Genomic DNA, 26,069 nt, shown 5'->3' with positions numbered 1-26,069 from the left:
AGGTACGCGTGCATGTTGCATGCGGAACCTTCTCCTTCCGACTTGTACCACGAATATCGGTACACCCTATATACTCCCTAGGTTGTGTATAAAATGAGTATTCTACTCTCGAGTATGCTACACCACGTGTTCCATTCATAGGAATCTTCCGTCTAAACAATCTTCCATAAATTGAACTTCGAAACGAAGCTTAATTCCGAATCGAGGAAACAGTTTCTTATTCCGTACGCACACACGTGACAGAAATACAGAATTTTGGGTTTAATACGATCCTCGCTACTTTGCCAATTATTACATATCGTATGTAGAAATTCGATATTAATCTGAAATACCTTGCACACAGTCTTCTAACATTTCGTATCACGTACTGCAATGCTGAAGCTTAATTTCGTACGACCCAAATGTATCAATCAAGTGCCTTACAATGTTCATATCATTGCACACACGCAAACATAGCTCAGGAATGAATATTGACAAGAAAACATACTACTAGAAATATACATGCGTATCTACTCGCAACTCTATACTCCGCTAGGAGTAACATTACTAATAACGTTATAACCTTAAACTATGGCTCTGCAAAGAGTTATAATTCGCATAACATCAAATTTTATGGAAAATAAACATCGCTCGAATAATATTGCTATTCGATGGTTGGCGGAGTAGTAGCGTACACACGCATTTGTGCATAGATGAAGAGGACCAGGTCGACGGTAGGGACAGGTGGTGGGGTGTAGCCTATCATCTATCTTGCAAGCGGGAATATGAGTATCAACAGGGTCGTGTTGTTACCAGCGCAGCGACGCGAGCGTTTTAAATAATTAATTGGCCAGCAAAATGGGACTCGCGGATGTGAATTCGGGGCCATTCGTTAATTTCATGGTTCATTTCGCACGCTCTTTTCCGTTCCCTGTGTTTCCCACCGGTTTCAATCCCACCCCTTCCTTTTTCACCATTCGGATTAGTCTTTTTTTTCATTACACGGTACTCACCGTTTATGAATGTGACAGCCTATCGGGTATGCGTATTCACACTCTGCCTTTTTCACAACGGCCACCGCCATTATGGTTTCGCAATTGTCGACGATCATCGGCCACCCTATAATTTCTCCTCTTTCTATTTATTACGCTCCCGACTTCGATCGCCATTCCGCCACTTTTTTCCATTTAACGCCTCTCGGCAGCCGTGCATTTTCACGCCGGTTCTAGCGATGTACGCGTTGAAAATACGCATCGAAACGTCATAGAACGTGGGAACTTATTCGAATGGTATCGTCGTGACGAACACACGTACACACCGGACAGAAGACTTGTTAATTATTTATGCACGCTGAAACGAACTCGAAACACGCCCGGTCTTGAACGTAAACGTGTCCCTCGATAAATGAAGCGCCACTTCGATGACATCTTTTCACGTCTCTTCATCCGATTCATCTTTCCCATCTTTTCTTTCTCATTCTCGTGCTTTTCTTTCTTCTTCCCTTCTTTACCTGCTTTCCTTTCTCGTCTCTTTGGCGTATTTCCATATTCTCGAGTAAACGTCCCCTGCGGCTTCGGTTGTACAGCTAGTTGTAGAGGCAAATTTCCATGACTAGGAACGCTCGCAGATTATCATCAATTCAAAAGTCGAAATGTTCCGTCAACTATGTTGAATAGCCGATGACCGCGGCGTTCTGCGCGAACTGATTAAATTACGTACGTTGAATGGCCCTGATACAAGCTTGCTTTACGATTATCTGTCAGATAGCAGCCTAATCTTGCTGTTTTTAATGTATGGTTTGTGGTTAGATTTTTTGTTTGTTTCGGTATCAATAGATCGATTCTCTGTTTAGCTGATTCTCATGTGGAAAGGCAATAAATTTCTACTGTTCAATGGCTATCAGTCGTATAATGTTCAACGATTAATATGAATTAATCAGGCAATGCAAAATTAAAAAGGTGAAACCAATTTTTGAAAAACAAGATAAATATTTAATTCAACAACAAAAATAGTAAATCCAATTACAAAAGCCAATTAATTCCTCCGTGGTATGCACGCTTTTTCAAATATTTAATGTTTATGTTCCAACCATCGCATGGACACAGCTACTCTCAATTACACACAGAATCCAAAGCTCTAAAAACAACATAAATAAAACCAATTTCCGAATTTAACAAAATAGATTGAAATCTACTTCCATCTCAATGAAGAATCCTCGAATTTTTTGATTTAGCTGAAAGTATAATTATCTATGTGCCCTTTTAATTATATACGCATAATTATCTCTCTTGGAACTTAATCTTTTCACGACGCAATAAAATAACCAAGAATTCAGAACGAACAACTTTGAAAATAATTATTTCTTCATCGGAAAGATCTCTTGCATTCCTAACGCCGTACACAAAAGATACATATTTTCAGCCTTTTATGGGCAATAAATCTGAACAATCGTGTTATGTGTAACGATATTTAAAAGATATGAGTTTTATAGTACTATATTTCACAAGCTGCCCGGGACTCTCGTGCTACGCTAGAAAAGGGTTAACACCCACACGATCAACAAATTCCGCTCAAGCAGGTCGGCGGTATATTTCAATCTATTTCCACCCGCATTCCCCCAACAGATCGCTTTTATTCGCGTTTTAATGGACGCTAGATCGCCGCCGGACGTTGTATTTTCACCACCGTCGAAAAAGACCGGGAGGATCGGTTAAATTGCGTCAAGTCGGCGCTATCTAACCACATGAAAAAGTAACGTTTATAAAATCGCTGTTGGCTATTCGATATCGTAGTATCTGATGAGGAGAAGAGTCGAGCGATGCTCATTCTACTTTCGCTCTTTCTCTCTACCTCCTCATCTTCTTCGCGTGATTTCTCCCTTAGTCTATGTGTTTCGCATTGTTTTCATTTATTCGGCAACGAAATCCAGTAGGTTTCAACGCGAGCTACGAACTCCTTGTTGTTAGTTACTCGTGTTCTAATTGCGTAGCGAAGTCCGAAGAGAACCTTAGTTGGATATCTCTGAATGCCTCTATGCCGAAGGAGGCGGTGAAACGAGAATATTAATCTTTCGCATCGTGATTTCAGGAAGCATTCAGTAACGCCGGACTTTCGCCTCACCGCGAACTTCACTGTCTGCTCGAACGAAACTGAAATGCATGATACGATCTTGAATTTCGTAACGGGGTATAAAAGGATGAATTTTATGTTCCATCTCCTGCTGCCTGAATCTGAAGGACACTCAAACTGGCAACGTAATTTAGGGAAAGAATATTTCAAGATGGACCGAGTCTTCTTGTCTCAAAATCTGCTGAATATAAATTGGCTACTATTTTTGCTAGTTAATATATTTTTTGTAAACAATATATTTGGGAAAAAGATATGGTATTTTATAACCATAGAAGGTATAAATTTTGTGTACATTATATACGCTTTAATCTTTATCGGAATTTTTGACGCGCTTTTACATTATTTCGCAATCATAATTGATGAGGTGACCCGCATTAACCATTGAATGCAAGGCGGATAATTTGTTAGGTCACAGCAGTCGGTTAATAGACGGTTTTGGACATTAAGTTGCTTTTAACTGCAATTATGGTGGACAGTAATTGTCTCGCGATACCTATTGTGTTATTTTGGAAAATAGGTACTTGCAAAGTGCGTCATTATTTTGTCATTTCCAGGCGTTATCATTTATCGAAATTGACGATATTACTTTATTGATTGCAATGCGAATGTCATTAAATGTGATTTTTTTCTTAAGTACTGAATTTTATATCAATCGATCGAGAATTAATCAATCTCCATGTAAAATGAATTTCAATACAATCATTTCTTCGTTATTTCAACACTTAATTATTATTTCATCCCTTTGAGCTACCTATTACGGATTAAAGAGAAACAAAATCTTCCATCGCAATTAAACGCTTAGCTTCGATAATTCCACTCCAATAATTTCACAACAGAAACTCAAGCAGCAACAATTAATCCTTGAACATCGTGTCAGTCAAAAACTAGCTAATACTTTCTTCTCTTATAATATGCGTCAGTCAGAAATGATTGGCATTTTCTTCGAAAGTGTTGTCAATAAAAAAAAAAAACACGATGTAAGAAAAATATCTCAATCGACTCAGAAAGTTTGGGCCAAAAATTCGATTCCATTGTCGTATGTCATAAAATATACAAAAGGATGTCGAATCTGGTCGTCGCCGAGGGGTATACTTGGCGTTGAAGTAGTACGAATCGACAAGTTCCAGAATGGCAAAGAGTATTTCGTGGGAACGAGATATTTTCTATCGTTTGGTAATGGGTATTATCGAATGCAAGATCAATAGGTGAAAAACGCTTTCAACGAATATTTTCTCGTATCCGTATCTTTAATTTCCATCGTACCGTGATCCGTAGCGTTCGATCGGAAGAAACGTTTTTACATCAAAATAGCGATTCAATTTCAAGGGACGATCAACGCTGTTAACACACAACGAAAATATACAAAATCGATTGGGCAAACAACGATTTTTTCTCATATCCGATGGTTTATCTTTTACAGAGAAATCCCAATTGGCCCTCTTTTCCGCTCTTTTAATATTTGATTACGACGTATTAAAAAACGTGCTGCTGTACGTAACGCGCAGGATTATAATGTTTTCGCGCGAGATCGAAGGCGATCGAATTGTAAAGAGCTCGTTCGTGTATTTGTCGGAGAAAGGAGAAATAAAACAGGAAGGCGATCAACGGATTTGTTGTTAAAATGACAAAGATGTTGGGTTTAAAGAATGTACATCCGATGATGGAGCATTTTTTAAATCACCAGATCGATAATAATTACTTTATGAATTTCTGCGTGTCTACCTCGCTATAATAATTATGAAAATGCGAGAATCGCGATCAAGTGTTAAACTTTCGAACAAAACCCTTTGACGACCTCAACTTCTTTAATCATTTTCAAAACTAATTTCTTGGAACAACTTTCTTTGTCACATAACCGAACTCCCTGATACTTCAAATCAACTTACCCTCCTTTCGCTCAAATCGATTTATTTCTCAAAATTATGCCTTTGAAGTTTCATGCCTTGCGTTCGGAACTTCTGTCGGGTTTGTTAAACCTCGAAATTTCTAGATTATGTATAAAAATAGAATTTCATAATAAATAGGGAAAAATGAATCGGAAGCTTTAAATAATTACTTTGAAACTCCATACTTTTACGATGATCACTGTAATAATATTAATTCTTAAGAAATCATCAATGATGTAGAAAAGAAACTATTAATATCAAGTAGAAAACAGTTTTAAGTACTTTTATTCTAATCGGAGCGAACTTTCGGAATTCTTCGCGAGGATCACGTAGTAGCAAAGCGTAGAACCATACGCGCCGTGACTAGCAACTTGAAAACTCCCCAAAAACGATTCAATCGAACTCTTTGAACGCAGTTGGACCGTGAAATCGCGGTCAAATTTACATAATCTTGTAAACGATAGAAGCAAACGCGAACTAATCGAGTTCTGTGCAGATTTCTTGTTACCAGTTCGGCCAGTGGGTAATCGGACCTCGTTTCGTAAAACGGGGATGGAGATGGTGATAATAAAGCTACAGCGATCGTAAAATTTCTATGGCTCATCGATCGAGCTACGAAAAGTGTTGTAAAAATTTCTTTTCCAAACTAGGATAACCTTGTTCGAATTGGAGAAAACCATGTAAATCACATGGACAGATGATTGTGCGTGATAGCAAGAATGCTAGGGAAACGGAACGACGATCAGTGAGAGGAAATAAAAGTAAGTCCGGTACGTTTTAAGAAGACAGATGATGGATAGAATAAACTTTAATTAAATGCTTGGTTTTTAAAGGCGAGGAGGAAGATGGGATATTAGGACGAATTAAACGAGAATGAGAACGGTGTAACATTTTTAAAAGGTGAAATTAGCTGAAATTAAGCGTGTGTCTGGCTGTTTTATGATTGTGGAATGTGTTAATTCGTTTAATTCCAGGCGTTTTACGCGACAACTGTATCACCGTGTATAAATATCGAATTACTAACTGGAAAAGAGCAAGAAGAAACGGAAGAAAAAAGGAAAAAGGGATAAGAGGGGGAGAGCGAGAAGGAAAAAATAATAGGAGAAACGGGGAAAGGAATGCAACAAGGTTGTAGTTGAAGCGTAATGAATTCCCCACGGCGAGTAAAGAAGAATAGAAGGTGGTTTTCGTAGGCGGCCGCCGCGAGTCTCTTGGAGGTCTCAGAAATCCAAGAAAAAATTACGTCTCGTTCTATCATGGCCTTTATTTTCTTCTTGCTTTACACGTAAGACAAGCAACAGAGAAGCGACACAAGAAGGAAATATCCAAGCGGACAAACTTCTTTAGCCGCGTATTCACGTATGTGCATTGTAAAGAATACGTTTCCAGAACGCGGCTTAAACGTTCCGTGTTTGCCACGGGATTATTCCGACGGTGCATGAATAATGAGAATTTTTATTCTAAAGCGTAACTTCAACCCGGCCGTGCTTAGAAAACCATTTATACCGATGGGGGTAAAAAAAAGTATGATTATGCGACGTTGCTTTAAAGAAGTTTTCTTTATTAAAAAAGAAGGAAAATGAAAGAACCGCATATTCTATGCGAAAAATATTGAAGATGTCGAGGATTAACAAAATATCAACCTAATATCGAGATTGAATAATATATTTTACATTTGTTTCACGAACATTTGTTGGGAATAATTTGGTTTTATTTCTTGGCTTACTTTTTATCGTTCATATGTACTCTGTACAGCTACGTGTAAGGTCTAGCTTTCTTTTCTTTTCAACCTTTTTTGCGTATTTTCCTTTTCCACAACTTTTTATTAGAGCGCGCGTTTCATGAAGTACCTATACCACAACGAGTTGTAGAAATATAAAAAATTTTTATGAATAAAGCAGTAGGAGATTGATAGGTGGATGCATTTAATGCTTTTGATTCCTCGAATACTTGTTCATATATCCTTTGATAAAGTAATATTTCGATTAATCTGGTATGGTTTCTCGATTCTTTGGTGTTGCATTATCTGAAGTTTGCATTGTTCGATACGTCAAGAATATGTCGAACGCTGACGCATTGATGACGATGTACGATAAAGTTCGTTGCTATCGCGCGTATGTAACGTTTAGAAATGAAGAACGTGCTATTTGAAACGATTCTTGTTCGTACGATATTACACCACTGTTAAAGCTTTCGCGCAATTTCTACATATATATTTTCAGATTTGTTTCAAATATTACCAATACCAATTCATAATAGCACTGTTACAATTTTGAAATGTTTCGCGTAACACACATAATGTATTTGTGAAAGCATTCGTATACTTTTCGTGAGCCTGTTTCTGGCTCTATTCTAATCTATTTATTTCGAAGTAGCCTAAGAGGTCATTCGCTAATTAACTTTCGATTGAAAAATCCACGAATTTCTTAAACGAGAGGTATACCTGTTGCCTTTGGCAAGCTTTGTGAACAAGCAACTACAACCGATGACAAGCGCGGTGTTATCGAGGTGGCACGAGAGAGCCTTACTTTGAGACGTGTTCGCATTTAAATTAGATACAGAGGCCCAGAACGTCTCTGTATTTTACTGTTGTTCGTGGCTCTGTACACGTACAGAACGTACAAAACACCGTTGGAAACTTGGTCGGGAAGTCTGCGCGACGTTGCTCCTTCGTTGTCTCGGCGTAGGTATCTATATGTCTTAGAGTGTCGCAATTAGTTGACGCGGGCAAGTACCTACAACAGAACTTTCATAATTCCGTAACGCAACATATATTCCCTTTTGTCGTAATTAGTTCGCGCGGGTATAGTAACGAGTGCGACAGACGCGATATTTTCGAGTTTCCTACGACCGAACCGAGATTCGCTCACCTTTCTGCGAAAGTTTCTCGTCACCTGTGTCTATCATCTTGCGAAGAAAGTTAACGTGTATAATTGTCGAAAGGAGAAATCTGACCGAATTGTTTCGACAGACAGAGTTTCGATGATAATTGGGTAAATTTACTTTGATATGGGTACTTGATAAGAATGTTAAGAGAATACGTGATCGAAGAAACGAATCTTCAAAATTTACTGTCTATATTATCTTTAATGCGAATATGCATAACATGGCATAATGACTTCATCTATATATGTAGAATAAATTTATCGTAAAATGAATTGAATGAAATTAAAATCTCAATAATTAATCCTGTATCGGTACTGATCGAGTGTCAAACAAATATTATTCGGGATCTAGGTAGGTACAACATGATAGAGTTCTGGATAAATACTGTTTATTTAATCCTCTGGAAATACAGAGATCAATCAACGATTAATTAACGCTGAAGACGGTATTTGATTAAATTTAATAAATAATACGATATCAGAGATAATGAAGCTTGAAATAATTAAAACATCTAAAAAGATATTTGTGCTACTATAGTTTCATTAACTTATATATTGTCAAAATAAATGAATTTTGATTTACACGAATAATACAAATACGCGCTTAAAGCACAAGATCAGAATTTCTATCTATCTCATCTAAATAACTTATTTCAAAATTACCCAAGCTCAAGATATCTCGATTGTACTAAAATATTTTCGTGCTTGACCAAGAAGACCACCACGATATACAGTACTGACTATAACAAAGTGCTACCATAAACCGCTATCTCTACGAGATATCGCTGGGTGTGATCAATTTTCACAACTGTCCACAGTCTAATTTATCATTGTTCACAAGTACAGCATCGGAAAAATCAACACGAGTAATTCTAATTACTTACCCTAGTGATCGAAACAGAGTGATATGATCTATTCGAAGCTCGCGATTTTTGCTTAAACCATACCAAAATCTTGGAAAAGGATTGCAAGATTTTGAAATCAAATTTAGTTCGATTGTTGATTCTATAAATCCTGAAAATTTCGTTATTGAAGGTATGATGGCAATTATATCGTATCACCAGATATTGCGAATTTTCATCTACGTAGAAATGCAAAATTCCCCTATCTATACAGGCAAAGTTTGCCACGGTGAAAGAATGCAGCCTAAATGTCAAGTTTTCACGAGAACAAAAACGAATTCATATGCCTGTAAATAGGGAACGGGGAACGAACGATCACAACATAATAGCGGCGAGCGGCGTCGGAAGCAACTCCATTATCGTTAACGCCCGCAAATTTCCTCGGAACGATAAAATTAATCAGAGAGAATCCAATAGCTCGTCTCGGTGCTCCAACAAGCTCCATACGCTGCGAGCTATACCCTATTACACGAATAAAACCGTGCACGGTCTTCTTTTCATGAAGCATTTGGCGCGCGTTTTTCCCCGCCTCATGAGGGACAGAGAGGACAAGAGAGGAGATACGAAAGGAGAGTATGAGCAGGGCGTCAATACCGCATAAAACGCGGGCTACGTGACATGAATAATTCCGGCTGCGTTAAAGCGTCACGGAATAGAGCGGGTCTTGCGTTCTCCGAACCAAAGAGGCGGCGCGTTCTTGTCTACGATCAATTAAATCGAGCAAGTGGGCAGATTCGCCGCGAATAAAGGAAAACACTTGCCGACTATCGATTAATTCACCGTGTTCACAGACGAAGATGGCGAAAAATGGGTGGGTAGGGTACCAGGCTATTATTCATTCGCGACAGCTTTTCCCGTTGCGTAAAATAGTTAAAACGAACGATCCATTAATACGCTCGCCTGTTGTGAGTATTCGTCTTCAGACGCGTAATAGTACATATATTTTTCTTTTTAACTCTCCTATGAATTGTCGAAGGGAAGATCTAGAGATACGAAAGCGTCGAACTGGGTCTCAGTGTCGATATTTCAAAACTAACGAGTCTGTCTTTGGGAGAATCTCCGATTTGATAAGCGAAGAAGAATTAATATTCAATAATCAAATTCGTCAATGTCCGAAACAACACTCGCTCACTATGTGCTGTGACTACAGGGACAGAGCTCCGTCTCCTGACAGATTTGCTGAAACTTCTTGCGGGGTCCTATGTATGGGATGGACACTTTTTTGTGGTGGTGTGTGTGTTCTGTTTAAATGAAATTGATTGATGGCAGGGTTTTTATGTAAACGAAAGACGTATTGGGGTGTTTGGGGGTTGGGCAAAGTATTCACGAACATATTGTTAGATAGGGCGAGGGTGCCGGATTGAAATAAATATAGCGTCGTGACTCTGAAATATTTTGTTGTTAAGTCATTATTCGATGTATAGTATGAAATAAATTGATATATAAATTTTACGTTTACAAAGGGGATGTATGAAAGAAAATTACTGTCATGCTACATAATACTACATAATACACCGCGATAATAATAACGAAACGGAAAGAGAGATTTACGCTCCGCTTTTGATTACATCTTTAAGAAGCGATTAACGTAATGGGAATTTAGATGAGATTAGAAGTCGGAGTGTCAAAAGCTCAACTGCGATTCTCATTTTCTTGCGTAATATAGCGGCAAATGCCAAGAATGCCGACTTCGTTATATTTCTTATTATCCCCTTGAGGATTACACGGTCAAAAAACTTTCATTAGATATTTTCAAGTATTATTAAAACACCTTAAAAAGCCTTTGTCTTCCCATTCTTGTAAACCGCAATATGCTTTGACGTTAATTACAGTTCATATTTCTGACCAGTTACCAACCAATCTTCCACCTGATTACACCCTACCTAATTTCACCCCTTTGAAAAGGCTCTCCCGGTTACGTTTTCCGTAGTAACATCTCATCCCGTTCATTTAAATAAACCTCGTGCAAGCACGAAGAGGACATCCAACATGAATCGTCGTTCATTATATAAACGTGTTCCGACGTCAATCCGACATTCCAGGGGACGGAGAATCGCGAGGAACCACATCAACAGGACCCTTCTGATCCGCGCGGAGTTCCCCTCGTCCCTTGTGATATTTTAAATGCAGACAGGAACGTGCGCGATTACGAAGAACAAAGGTGGGGAGAGAAATTTTGCTGCAACGTTTAACGGTGTAATTTGATGAGCCTTCGAATTTTCGAGACGCTCCGTGCCTCTCGTCAAAGCGGCCGTAGAAAAAACACGAAATTAATTTACTGCCGGTTTTAATTAACGCATCCAAATAGACGGAAAGAGGAGCGGTGGTAAATAGGGGGAGAGGACTGACGAACGCACAAACAGGAAGGCAAGTGATTTGTAGAATTTTAATTAAATAAAACGCGTCGATGCGCATTAACGGATACGTTTAAAATAACATTTTTGTTTGTTACGTTATTGGCTGGCGTTGTTAAGCCTCCTAATTGGGTAGGACGCGTGGCTTTAAGCAAACTTTTGTACCTGCAAATATGTGCCTTTTTCGTCGTCGAACTAACATACTACGCGCGTGAAGTAAAAATAGAGAAAGGAAAGAAAGGGGAGAGTAAAAAATGGTAGCTCGTGGATATATTAAGTTAATTTTCGAACGTGGAGTTTAAAAATAATTTGCACCGCGAATCGACCAGCGTTCCCTTTGGTAAGATTAACGTGCTTGATTTAACTGAATATTCGGATAAACTGCGTGCACGGCAAACACGGCTCGTAATATTTCGAAATCTGATTATGTTAGCGAGAAATTAAACGAAGTTAACTCGGTGTTCATCGTGCTTGTGATGAAAAAATCACGCGGGATCATGGCTTAACATTCAATTTCACTCGGTACGACTCGCAAACTACTTCGAAACGAATTATAGTTCAAAGTGTATTCGTAATATGTCGAACGTCTACTCTTACCCAATTATAAATGAGAACCCACGATATGGAAAATTGAGACACGGATCTGATTCTCGAAAATTAGATTGTAGTTTCATGTCAGGGAAATAGTGTACCAACCTGGAACAGAAAAAATAAAGATTGCTTTTTATTCTCCTTTCTGGACTTTTTAATTTCGTGTTCTAATAACAAGCTAGTAAGGGGGGAAGTACTGTTAATTATAAAAACACGGAAATTATCTTCCATGAGATGATATTCTACAACAATAATCCATCAAGAAGCTTCTGTTCAAAGTGAAGAGACTTCGTTAATCGACTTAATGAATAATGATCCCATTCGGGGATAAATATCACTGCAGAACTAATAAAAAAAAGTAAGAATAAAAATAAATGTATTGTTATTTTAAATTGCCGTTATTTTGATAAAAACAAAGATCTGACATCCTACAGTGTCATTTTAACACTTTACTTTACACTGATAGTAATTAAGATTCAATCATTAAATATGAACGGAATTCTCAACATGAAATTCTCGAAATGATGTTAGTCAATAAACTTTCCTTCTCCATCGTTCACTTTATTTCGTAAAATAAAGTCGCGTGTCGCAAGTTCGAAAACCAATCGATGAACAATTCTCCAGATACGATCTTTTCTTTTATTACCGTCATTGTTATCGTCAGTTCCGCATAATAATATACATAGTCGCTGACCATGCACTCGAAAAAGAGAACACCGGATAGAGCAGTTACCGCGAGCGCCTGTCGAGAGTATTGCGTGCCTGCCACCCATTCCATCGTAATTCCGGTCGCTGTTCAACCAGAACTCAAGGATAATATTAGGCTATCTCGTAAGTAATGCGGCTTTTCCGAGGACCGTATAATGCAACGATAAACAGGTAGTTCTATGCATTTAGTTGCTTACGCTTTACTTACGTTGTTGGCATGAATTCGGACGCGTACTCGTTTACGATAGTTCCGCTAATATATTTTGGAAGACGCGAGAAAGCGATCGAAGTGGATGTATTTTTTAATTTACGTTAAGATCATTCGAGTGTTTTAGGTTTATAGTGGCAAAGAGTAGAATCAATTAATCTGTCATCAGCTGTCTATACTTTTAAGAATACAAATTGTACTTCAGTAGAAATTTATACGATATTGTCAATAGCATTCGATATGACATGGAACATAATAACGATATAAATCGAAACGAAAGTGATTCTAAAACGTGAAATTTTTATAACGAAACGTCTGACAACAAATAATTCTAGTTTCCAATATTTCTCCATCATACCGCAGGTCAACGTGCACAAGAATTTCATTTTAGTGATTCTTCTTTTCTCTCTACTTCCACCCGAAGATTCTATACTTCCATCAAGAATCTCTTTACACGAGGGTCGATCGTGCATGCAGCTCGCAAAGCCATCAGCAACGAGAACACGCGTGTACACCTTGGTGGCGCCTAATTCCGCGAATTCTGTAATCTTCCAGAACCCGTACTCGAACAGGCGCGCAGACGGTTGCGTGTAGGCACGCACGTGAATTTGCCTGCATATTCGCAAATACTCGCAGATCAAAGCGAATGACAGGAGAGCAAGAGAAAGAGCAGGGAAGAGAAAGCGAGGCGAAGAGGAAGCCAGGTCCGAAGTTACGAGGTGAATTTTCCCAGGGATCCGTGCGTGGCTGTCGCTGTTGGCGCTGGCAACATCCCGAATTCACCGAGACTTTCGTTTCTCGGTAAACACCGGCGTCGACGATCGGACAACGTGCGAGGTATTTCAACGACGCCGGCGAATAAGCGAATAAGGAACGTTTATACCGTGAGCGAGCGTAGAATGCGGATTTTCAATTTCTGCGGGAGGCAACTTGTTCGGCCGATATTGCCACTGGTTTATTCCGGCTCGAGTCGATCAGCCGCCGTTCCTCGAACCCTTCGTAGCGCTCAAAATCCCTGATTTTATTTTAAACGGGACCGACGTGGCTCGAAGTGGTGCGATTCGCTGCGATTTATTCAAATGAATCCTATTTTTCGACCGGGGCCAACAGTGACGTGTTAAGAGCGAAATGATGTAAACGTCGATTCGCACGCGAACACTGGTTAGAATTAACCGGCCACGAACGTACTCCCCATCCTATGTACGACTTCACGGGATGTAACCGTGTCGGAACACCGGTGGAAACGCGTGGCAGACGAGACAACCGAGGATAATGCCTGAGTGAGGCTTTTTAAGGGAGAATACGTCGTGGGTGAGAGACTGAGTACGTGTGTGGATATGTATAGCTATAGTATATGTTTGTATAGCGACCAGCGAATAAATTTAGAAACACGTAGGACGTAGTGTGCGACGATGTGAGATTTTTATAAATTGGGGAAGAAGGTTCCGTGAAAGCGTTGAAGGATAGGTACGAGGGTTGAAAGTATAGTGGAAGCTCATTTACATGTCCAGAGTTTATTGCGAGGAAATTTTAGTTAGTGACGATTGAATCTACTTATCTAAACATGAACTTCTATTATTGTAATTTGAACGTGGGTAGTCGGTGAATGCTTATTACATGAACTTCAATTATAGGTCTGTTTGTCCCTCAACGTGCTTAAATAAATGGAGTTCTACTTTGAATTAAAATGGAAATTAGTTGTCATCGAGTAAGTAAAATATTGCTTTCTTTCGCAAAAATAAATAAATATGTTAATTATAATTTGCATATTTCACATTCGTTTATATCGTTGATATTAATCTTTATTGGGTATGTAGAAGAGAGTATTCAAATGAGTTGTTATCGTTCCGAGTGTATGTATTTCAGTATATGTACCAATGTATCAATTCCAAAAAATTGTGCAATAATAGATAGTTAACAAAGGTTTAAATAAAATACATAAATTACAATAATTGCACAGTCAACCGTACCGACAATGCTAATATTTCTCATCATAAAATCCATTAACGAAGTTCTAACTTTTTTTATAAAAGAAAGAAACAACGTAGGAAGAGAAAACAAGTAAGTTTAATCCCTCTGCTTAATGGATTACAAACAAACAACGTTAAATAAAAAACTTCTATACGAAACATTGGAAATAGACTTTCGAAGGATAATATTGGTGCAAAAGGACTATACGTGGATAAATTAAAAACTAATTGTCGGTGAATTCTACTCGCAATTCTTGATGAAGCTGCTATAACACTTGCGAAATAAAATTTCTTCCAAAAATACACTTCACCTATATTCAATTTACTAATATTATTAGTTGATAAATATTATTACACAAGAGAGTCCAACTCATGAAATCTCGAATCTCCAATTAATATGAAAAAAGAAGGAATGGAAAAGGTCTACAGTACATGCGTTTATTTATTTCATTTCCCTACACAGAACTAAAATTATCAAGCATTTTCACGGCCCGTGAACGTTAACAAGAACACGAAAGAAAGAAATGTCGACGTTGCAACGAGATTTCTCCAGCAACAATTCAAACACCCCGATGAACAGACTGTTTTCACATCTTAATGGACGCCAAACATCTCGAAACGAGAATCGACGAGGGAAAAGCGGGAGAGCTTGACTCTCGTTAATACGTCCATGTGCCTCGAGAGTTGTTCGCTGCAGCGGAAAAGCGTCGGCAAACGGACAGGGCGATTTAATACGAGTCGACGAACGAAATTACAATTTCCACGGACGGCGATTTGAATTCGACGAGCGGTGGATCGATAGGCGGCACCGTTCGCGGCGGAAGCTTCTGGAAAGCTTGTTCCGACCGCGCGGTTAAATCCGCATTATGCATGTTTCCGCGCGAGCCCGCGAGCAAATTTCGCGCACGCCACTTTTTTGTGCAACGAAAGCGCGCGACTGTTCAGACATTCAGCACTCTGACGAGCTTAAATGTTTGATTCAAGCAGCTGCAACGTCGCGAACCCCACGCCCCACCACGCACTGATAATCTACAAACACTAGCCTCCCGAAAAAATTGAAGTACGCGCGTATCGCGTGCTCGCCGTGTCAGCTTCAAGTTTCACGCCATCGCGCGTCTATAAATTCTAACGTTCCTACGTTAAATTGGTATGCCGTTGTAGGATACTGATATACGCTACTTTTTGCGCTGATCGTAGTAAGATGCTGAATGATGTATCGTGTGCTCAGTGGAAGTAATTTAGTAAAGTACTACGGATGTACATGGTACCGCGTAATAAGTGGTGGAACTGGGAATGGGGTGATTTTATCAGTAGTCTATGTGGTCGTTAATAAATGGTAATGTCTTTGTCTGTTGAGAACTATGTATAAGCGGAACGTATTGTTAGATAGGTATTTAAAGTATTCAATTGTAGAAAATGTAAGTTTATATTAGAAGACAGTATTTTACATTATTTATTTGTGATAGTGTCCGGGAAACATATATATAATATATGTATGAGATATATCCACATATTTTGTTTATTAAATGGGATATCGTGATATCATCTCCATACGTTATCGCGTTTAAAAGTGAACTGTATCTTTTTATCGACTATTTTGATGAAACTGAATGGAATATAGATTCTATTCAATTCCAATACAGCGAACGCGTCTAAACTACGTATTTACATATGTATTTAAAAAAGATATTGAAGTTTAATTGTATTTTTAACAAATATATATGCTTGAACACCGATGGAAAATCAATGGCAAAATAGAATATCAGTTCATATTTCTCCTCTAAACTATTGTCACAGATTCTACAATTTTCATTCAGTATCTCCCAATTTAAACTGCAATAGCTCCGTTTCCTTCCAAAAATTTCCATCACCTTCGTATTACCTCGAATTCTTCCATCGTTAACCTGGCAATAAGATAACCTCAATTTTCGCTAAGTCTCACCATATATACCCAGAAAAGTTCAGCAAGCAGTATCGTGACCAACAGCTAACCGTCTTACAGCGCCATTTCTAAGCGCCGCCCGTATCCTCCTCGAGACTTAGGAAATCTTGGTGAAAACAGGGCGACTTCAACTAGCCTTTACCAACGACGCTCTATCCTATTATTATTCCGCGTGCGTGGCGCGTTCCTAGGTGATACGATTGAGTTAATATCGCGATATCGGCGTTACCCGGGCGATTCCCGGCTTGTCGGTCATCCACACGGTGCGCACAATTTCACGGTGTCGTTGGTTCGTCGTTGGAGAGAGAGAGAACGTTGTGCAATAAACGCAGCCAGCCGCGCGAAAGCCGCCGTGCAAGGAAGCAACAAGTATCGAATCCCAAAGCGAGAGTCGCACAAAAGAACGCCGTTTTCGGAATCCATTGAAATCCGGTCGATCCAGAGATCCGCGCGGACCTCACAGCCTGGATGCACGCATCCGTGCATCCGTAACATGGTATGAGTGCATCCGTGATACAGTTTGTGTGTGCATCCGTGACACGATATGAGTGCAGCCGTGATGCACTATGAGCTAGTGTGTCACACAAACGGCCTCGGTGTTCGTGTTCTAGCGACACGCTGCCGTTGTCGACGGATGCAAGAGACCGACACATAATGCGGTCCCTGAATACGCCTTTGTAGGGACAGGCCACGTGCACATAATCGCACTGCCCCCTGCAAAATGCAATTTACAGCCGTGGATACGTGCTGAAATCGCGGCCGTCAGGTAGACGTCTCGACACAACCGCCAGATTGTGCCCTGGAGAACGAGTCACCGGGGGCCAAGAAAGACCCTACAGGAGATTGCTGTGTGACTAGGATGAACATGGATGAACGACTCTGTCCACGGATGACATGTGTCAAGTTGAGGTATATGAACGACGGTCGATGAATAAATCATACGGATTAGCGTAAAAGTATGGCTTAGTGTACGGATTAAAACACGTTATTTGTGTGATATATATCGTATAAATGGCTGGTCACCCTCAATGCTACGGATCGGGATAATTTCCGTGGTGAGATTACTGATAATTGTGTGGGTTGGTGATGGAGGGTGAGAAAGGGTAGGATGATTGAAATACTATACTTTTGGTCGCAGCAGTATTGAAACACATTTCTATCTTACAGTTATTGTTATATTTTATGTTATACTTTGTAGGTGTCGTAGTATAGTTTTGTTTTTCGTCCATTAATTTCGAATTTCCTTTCGATTTAGTAATTTAACGCGTATGGAAACAGGATTATGTGATACACAGCGCAAAAACTGCAGATGAAACTCATATCGGTATAGCGCAGTATGTGTACAACATATTAATATACCTGTATCGAAGAACTATTGTATTTCAAAAGCAATACATGAAAAACAAAACACTTCAGACTGCCCATATAAAATCAGTTGGATATCTATGCAAATAGCACGCTATGATCGCTATATTTTCATTTTAAAAGGATCTATTTTCACAAAGCACTTTTATCTTGCAAGCAGAGAAGCAAAGCATAAATACGCGAAATTATTTAAAAAAGCTTTAACGGGATATTAAGCAGAAGCAACTTAGATGGGAAATGGACAATTTAAGAAAAAGATAGCTTCGTTATTACTAGTAATTGACAGAAAAAGAGTCACGAAAAACGTGGAATTTCATCGAAGAGACTCATAAAATATTCGCGAAGGACTAATTCGGAGTAATATACTGGTAAACAGGATATAATGTACCTAGAAGAAGGTGATTCAACGCACAATATGATCAATCAATGCCGGGCCAACGGCACTGTATTGGCAATTTTAATTGGTAATTATGCCCCTGGCTATTGCGAGTAAAAGGAGTACGCGGAAACGAGAGTCGAACACTTCAAACGCTAGTGAATATTGCGTCTGAAATTCAGTTTTCTTTGCTTGAAAAATTTAAATTGGTACGATTAAAAGACATAGCCTCATTATTTTCAGATTTCATTTTTTGGCAATATTATTAATAAACATTATTTAAATTGAATCACTCGTATGAATAAATTTCTGATGAATATTTTTTCTGTGGAATTATACGGGCTCAAGCTGAATCAGAGTTCGGTTGTAACGAAATATGAAATAGAAAATTTATGCAATACGAATGCGAGTGAAATAAATTTCCTCGCCACGAGATGATGAGTTGTGATATTGTCTTTTCGTGCTTCAAAGGTCGTTTCTGTTCGGGAAGTCTCTTCTGGAGAAAGTCATTTAAGTTATTCCAAAGTGATTTCAAGGTTAATTAAAGATTATACAACAGATATCCAGTTGCAATCAAGTTCGTTTAAGGTCATTTGAAAATTATTAAAAGTCGCCGCAAACTATTTTAGGGTCACGCCAAGACTACTCGAGATTATACCAAATTTAATAAAAGTCATATACAAGATTATATCACTAATCTTTTGAGGAAAGTATTAAATACGGTAGAAGGTCACACATAACGTAAAAAAAAAACAAAACTTTCGACGTCTATGCATAGGAGAAAAAAATTAGGTGACACTAAAATACATACTGTGCATTATGTAGATGAATAGTTCTATTGATGATAAAGCTATAAATTTCGATCTATTCTTTGTAAAGCACGATGATTAAACGTATCGTTGGAAATTCTCTTGCTGGATTCAATAAACAGCGCTAGGAAAGTAAAGGTAATTTATTACAGCGTTGTCGAGGAGACCTTAATTAAAACAGCGACATACGAGCATAACTCCAGTACTAAGCAGTTAATGATCCAGCTACGGGAATCCGGGCAAGAAGCTCAAAGACTCGTTGTAACAATGAAGCGTATTCCGGTGGCGGTTTCTTGCTGCAGCGCGAGCATTTCGAGGATGAATCAAATTAATGAACTTTTAACGAGAACTAAGTGCTTTGCAGAGAAAATCAGCCGACACATTATATTAAACAGTGAAAACAAAGAATAAGATTAAGAACTGAGAGCCATGACTCAAGATTACGATGTGTTAACATTCAAAGACGTATTCATCATGCTATTTAGTACGTGTACGATGACTTAACCTATTAACTTTCATCTTCAGAAAGTCTATCTCTTTATTATAAAGTGAAATTTTAACACAAAATTTGAACACGAAGAAAAACGATTTATTTCACTCACTTCCATATAAATTTAGTAATCAGAAACATTCTTACTGGAAATAACGAGAGGAAATAAAATAATAAGAACACGAATACCTGTAGGGACTCGAAATAATTAACACGATTGTTACAGCACGTCCCAATAAACTCAATCGCGAGAAGGTTTCCTAATTTTTTGCCATGGTTCGTTGTATCGTGAAATGGGCAGAGAATAGAAACGAAGCAAGAACTTGGTACTGGTAAGTGAATAAAGAAACCGGCACGTGAGAACCACTGAACCGTAATAGAACGTGCTCCTCTGCAGGGCACTGACCCGTGTGCTCACGGGACGCGAACCAGCCTCCTTATCAATTGTGTCATTATGAAGTTAACGATCTTGCTTGTAACAATAGCCAGTCCGTATTGAAAGTCTCATAATCCTTCGCCATCTTCTCAGCCGGATGTATCGTTCGTGTCGTTCGATTTCCCCCGGGCCGGAAGTCGCCGTCGCGATTCAGGGTCTCGGTTCCCCTGAGTGCTGCGTTTCAAAGCGTAATCAATTTTAAGCTGTTAAACCGAAGACAATGGGTTCTGTTGCGGAATCGCTGCATCGTCGATTATCCGTCTGATAATGTAAATACGATCGAACCGCATTTCCGCCGCGCTTCACTCCGCTTCCCGTTTTTTGCAATTATACTCGATCCTTCTTTTTCTGGTTGCCATGTTTCTGCAACTTTCATACTTAATGTCAGCTAATTTGACTTGCTACATTTACTGTTTCGGTTGTACTTTCTATTTTCCACTTTCCTCTTTGCTATCTGAGAGCTTGAGAATCACACTGACATAAGTCAGATCGTTGCTATTTTTTTATAAGATAGTATTCCGCGTTTCATATTATTAAAAATTCGTTATACTTTCTGCAATGATAAAAACGTATTGAAAATCGTAAAATCTAGTACGTAATAGAAGCCGTGAAAGACGTAATACTACCGAATAGTGTTTCTGTGTTGATTGTCGTCCTTTATATTCCTTTGATGTACTTACCGCCGAATCGCCCGTAACGGATAACTGTACTATTTGCCAAAAACCATTGTCAACTGCTGTTAAAGTTTTACCTTGTTCAGCGATGAAATTCACTACGGCGAACGTGACTAGTCATAAAAATTCAATTCGAACGAGAGACATATTTGAAAGGATTAAAACTATCATGTGGCTTTCTGTCTGTACGTTTTTACGCTTATTGTTTACATTTCGATTCTGTGACACGTTTATGTGTACTGTGATAAGTTTCCTATTTATATGGTTTTAAAGCTTTAGACATTGTATTCACGACACAGGTTATGATTTAAACGCTGGAAACGTATAGCGGAATTTCAGTTTCAATTCATAAAATAGAGAACTCTGAACCTGTTTTACATTTCCACGTCTTTCACCTGTCACAGTGTTCCAATGATAAATAATAAACTCTATTACGCGTATCTGCTAAAAAATTGTAATTAAACGCCGTCTACACGTACAGGGAATACCTTTAATTCAGAAACGTCCTAGTTAATCGAAATTTAGGTGAAATACCAGAGCTTCATTTTATGGATTTCTTCCTCGAAAGTTCTCGCAATGTTTCCAAATTATTTTTTCTCTTGATAGTTCTATTTTCCATCGCATATACTCGCATGTACCATCATAAATTTTTCACATCTCCGATTGCAAGCTTTTGGTGTAAAATATTCCATTGATCGATATATCTAATCAACAGTGAAATATTTAGTTACGTATAGAAATTGAAACAATCAAGCTAAAAGAAACAAATATCATTGAATTTCGCAAGGTACACAATCGATTTAGTTTTCGACATGGTTTCATCATAGTTTTCAAAATGGTTCCATTTGTATGTTACAGAATAAATCGATTCTATCAGAATACAGAAATTTTCAAAGCACGAAAACCACGGAAAATTTAATTAACGTTTTTCAATATTATTTAAACTTTTCCGTTTTGTCTTTAGTAGTTACGATGCGAAACACGCGCACTACATAGCGAGTGCACTGCAGTTCGACTGTCTTTTTTTTATAAATATGGGCCGCAGAGCAAATAACATGCAATGTTCTTTAGTCGTTAATAGAATCCAATTAGTTTATAAAAGAATGACGTTTAATGTTATACCTATTTTTAGTAATCTCTCCCTACAGGTATGCATTTTTAAAAACTTGTATCGATTGGTAACGCACGTTGTGGTACTTTCTGAATGCCGAGTTATAAATGTCACGTTACTAAAAAAAATGTCTGATAGCTGCTTACTTACAGAATACCTCATCAGCTAAATGTCACTTTTGCGACCGATCGATTCCCATGAAATCTATGATAGAATTGAGTAAAGAGCAAAACGAAAGAGTATTTACATTTTAATCCTTAAATAACGGCATTTCCGATCTACTCATTTGTTTTACTAAATTGTCTATCTCATTTACTTAAGAAGCTCTCTGATGGAATCCAATTTTTCAAACTATCGGCGGATTGATTCGCGATAACGTGCCACTGGATTGAGAAATCCATTTCTCTCTACGAGCTTGCACGAATCATTTAAATGAAAATTTCTTCTACGAGAAGGAATATCAAAATTTTAAGGGCAATGTTAGAGGTATAACATAAACTAAAGTATTTTATTAAATATATTTGAAGACTAGGAATTTTACAAACATGGAAGTCTTCCTTTAAAATAATACCTTCCTGAGTCAATGTCGATAAAACAACGTATTGTTAATATACAAAGGCTGTTGCGCGTGGCTAGAACTAATACATTCACCTAGCCAGACGACAAAGGACCACGTAATTTTCTGTACTGCGATCGATTGAAATCGAATGTACGTGAGTCTTCCTCCGCTCTCCGGGACAAAAGAGTCGAAAGAAAGACCGAAAGGAGAACGATAATTTAATTCCTCAATCTCCCTGAAACGTTGCCCAATTCGTTCAAATTATATCAGATGCGTAGTGTGCGTGCATGAACTTTAAAACTTAAGCTACATTTGCACACGTGACGTATGATATTTCATCGAATCCATAATTTAAAAAAAAAAAAAAAAAGAAAAAATACGAAGCTGTGGAATTACAAATAAGATAAAGAACAGTATATCATATTTCATAAACTGTCTTTTTCTTCTTCCTATGAATGACTTACGCATACACCGTTCAAAAATTTGTTCGAGATCAATCTCTGAAATATAGCAGTCAGTACCTCGGAACCTCTCGCCCGTATCAATCTTCGCGGTGCTAGAAAATTGCCATTCGAAGCCAATTCGCGCGCGCGATGCGACGAACATGGCTCGCGATCGGAGTCACTACATATATCGAAGTCACTAGCTATCATGCAGAATCGGTTACCGATGGCGTATAAACCGAGGTGAAATCGATACGCGGCTAGTATCGACTCGACTAGATACGCTCTGTTGAGTTTCACGATGCATGGTCTCGAATCGTTTCTCTGGTCCCTTTACTTCTCGCGCGCTCTGTTCTGCCTGACTAACATATCCGTCTCCTACTCAACGAACTTCTGCCACGACAACGTTCGTTCTAATATGTAGCAATGCTTTCACGTTACCTCAAAATCACCGCTCTACTCATTAGCTGGCACCACCAGAGGATGAGGAGTTGAATAAATTGCACTTCGCCTATTAATCAGTTCATTTAGCTAATACTTAGAGCAATGAGTTTCTTTGTATCAATATGGAATGTAGTATAATGGACGACATAAAACAATATTTAAAAACAGAAATATTCAGTGTCCATCTAACTAACGAAACCGATCTGTATTATTCACTGTACAGTTGGTACGATAGTAGTACGTTACTCTAAAGCCCATGCTTGAGAGTTGGAGTTAAGAACTCTTAGAGCATCTTAGCTCGAGAGCCAGTCCTCTATCTTCTAACTAACAATCGCCATTATTAACCACTTCTCTCAGTTAAAATATCAAAACCAGAATTTTAATTTCATACAATGACACCAAGAAATAGTATCCTTAGAATTTCCTTAAACCGTTTCGTTGGGATTTCTTGTAGCCACCTTGTAACCAACCGATAGAAAAGACCGATGTTCACCATAATACATCTGGTCGTTCGTCTTTCCTGTCCCTGGCGCGACTTGATTTATGTTATCGCCGATTGTTTGCGATAATATCCGCCACGCAATTGGAAAAGTCAGGATTAAACCTGGTGACGAATGAGGCGCGAACAGTAAAGATAATGCAGTCCAATCGTTTCCAATTCCTTCCCCTCCCGCCACCTAGATTTCCATAGCGATATGAGACTTGTCAGGAGATAAGTAGCGCTAAGCGTAGCCTTCCCAGGAAGGATCAGAGATCATGACACGGATAACTTGACCAGCGATCTGCACTTCCGATTTGTTAGCATCCGAAGGATCGTGTAGGTGCTCGATTGCAAAACGAGGGAACACGTATCGATTGCTATGACGAAGCTCGCGTAAAGATGAAAAAGAACGTACGACAGGGACACGTCGTATGTGTGGATTGGTGATTACGGTGCATAGCGTGTGAAATGAAAAGTGTCGAGCTGGTTAACGTTTTTACAGCGATTGATATGAATGTCCGATCATTGGGACGTAGAAGGTTTCAACGGAAAGAGTGGTTCGTTGCTTTTGATCTGGAGATTTCTTTCGAAGGAAAGATAGTTTTTTTAATAGTTATAAATAAAGAGTGACTATCAAGTGGCGTAAGGAGTAAGAAGGATATAAATTTCAGTACTTATGACTTACGACATAATTGAGATAGTTGATCTTAAGTTATGAAGATAGAACTTGTCAAACGTTTTGTGACAATTAATAGTCACAAACAAGTAGTTAACTAAGCAAGATTAAACAAATGAAACAAAATTTTAATATACGTATTAAATAAAACATCATTATTTATTTTAAAAGGTGCATTGTATGCTCGATAATTTCATATGCGTTGTTATTAACGTCATATATGCGATAAGTAGAGTATTGCGTCACAAGAGATCGTGATTAATCCTATTAATAATTATATTTCGAACTACATATTATGCATATATATATATATATAATTCTGAATAGCATCGAGCATTATGGTCTTATACTGTCATGTGAATACGAACAGTTGCTATTTTAATAATACCTTACAGCTAAGCGACGGTTGAAATCATAAATGGATTTTCCATTTTAGCTTACAGATGAACGATTATCTGTGTCGCTATATAGAGTATCTAATTAATCAGTTTAAAAATTCACACAAATTGCAGCACTCTGCACACACTTTAACGTATTCGATTATATCAGTTCTTATCACAACACGCTCGAAAGTATCATCCAGTGACTTCCTCCGTTTTACGTTCTATGTATCATGTCAATCGATCTTTAAACAGCACGAATTCAGTTGATTTATGTATTACAAGTGTTCAGAGAAATCGGGACATACCTATAAAAACGATATATTCAACGAAAGCATCGCGTAAAACGGCAAGGTTGATCTGGAGTCACGCCACTGAAAATATTTATACAGCCATCAAGAAAGTTTCTAATTTCAATACACATAACATAAAAATAAAAAAAAAAAAACAGAGGAAAGGAGATTGTTATCCTCGCGATTAATCTGGCTGAAAAAAAAGAAATTGCGTTCAATTATTCAAACCTATTTCCTATCGAAATACGATCGACCGATTCCTCTTAATATCGCACACTTCATATACACAATTTTGGCACAATTCATACGGTTCTATTCATCCGAAAAACACAGGAAATAAAAAAATAAAAAGACCGTTGGTCACGCGCTGATTGCGCTGCCAATATTCGGATATCGACACATTTCGACGTATAAAGTTTTGTTAGAAATAGTTAACAATGAAAGTCGTGAAAAATGAAATTTCATTTCCACTAGATGTATGGCGGTCGATCATCGGTTCTCACTGTCCTTTTAAATACCTACTCTAAAATGTTCGATACATGGGAAACGATTTAGTTCGTTCGTTTAACGTTTGCCTCGCAAATACACGAAAACTCGATATCTTATCCATTCGTCTTTATCGAAGAGAAGCCAACGTCGCCGATGTATTTCGGTCGTTCGATCATACGCCGAGATTTCTCTCGTGAAAGACGGAAAAAATATGCGAGGAACATCAGAGAAAAACGGCATGAGAAGTGTGTGCCGTTCTACGTTTCCTCGAGGATGGAAAGAAGTGGGAGCTACAAGAAGGGAGAGACGATAAATCGAAAAGCAGACGTGTGCTCGCCTGCCGGTTGAATTTTCTTCTCGCTCGTTTCATTTAGATATTACAGACTTTTATACAGTTTCCATTCCTGCAACGTCTCCTAACCGTCCGTTTCAACTCGCCTTTCTCTTTTCACTATCGTTTTTCTTCGGTAGTCTTTCTCGCTCCTATCG

At 38.4% G+C, this 26,069-nt stretch overlaps 1 protein-coding gene across 4 annotated transcripts in view; it reads right to left on the bottom strand.

Moving 5' to 3' along the window:
• Positions 1 to 26,069, bottom strand: part of LOC122568583 — a 214,563-nt gene that overhangs the window by 124,419 nt on the left and 64,075 nt on the right. Inside the window, exon 4 of one of the 4 annotated variants that reach the window (XM_043728483.1) lies at positions 11,733 to 11,831. The exons of the other annotated variants lie outside the window; for them this stretch is intronic. The gene's annotated coding sequence lies outside the window, so the exon portion shown is untranslated. The remainder of the gene's footprint in view (positions 1 to 11,732; positions 11,832 to 26,069) is intronic. 4 annotated transcript variants of the gene reach the window in all.

Source organism: Bombus pyrosoma, linkage group LG6 (assembly GCF_014825855.1).
Source record: "Bombus pyrosoma isolate SC7728 linkage group LG6, ASM1482585v1, whole genome shotgun sequence".
NCBI lineage: Eukaryota > Metazoa > Arthropoda > Insecta > Hymenoptera > Apidae > Bombus > Bombus pyrosoma.
Note: the sequence above shows the minus strand (reverse complement) of the source record. Positions and strands in the feature narration are given on the sequence as shown.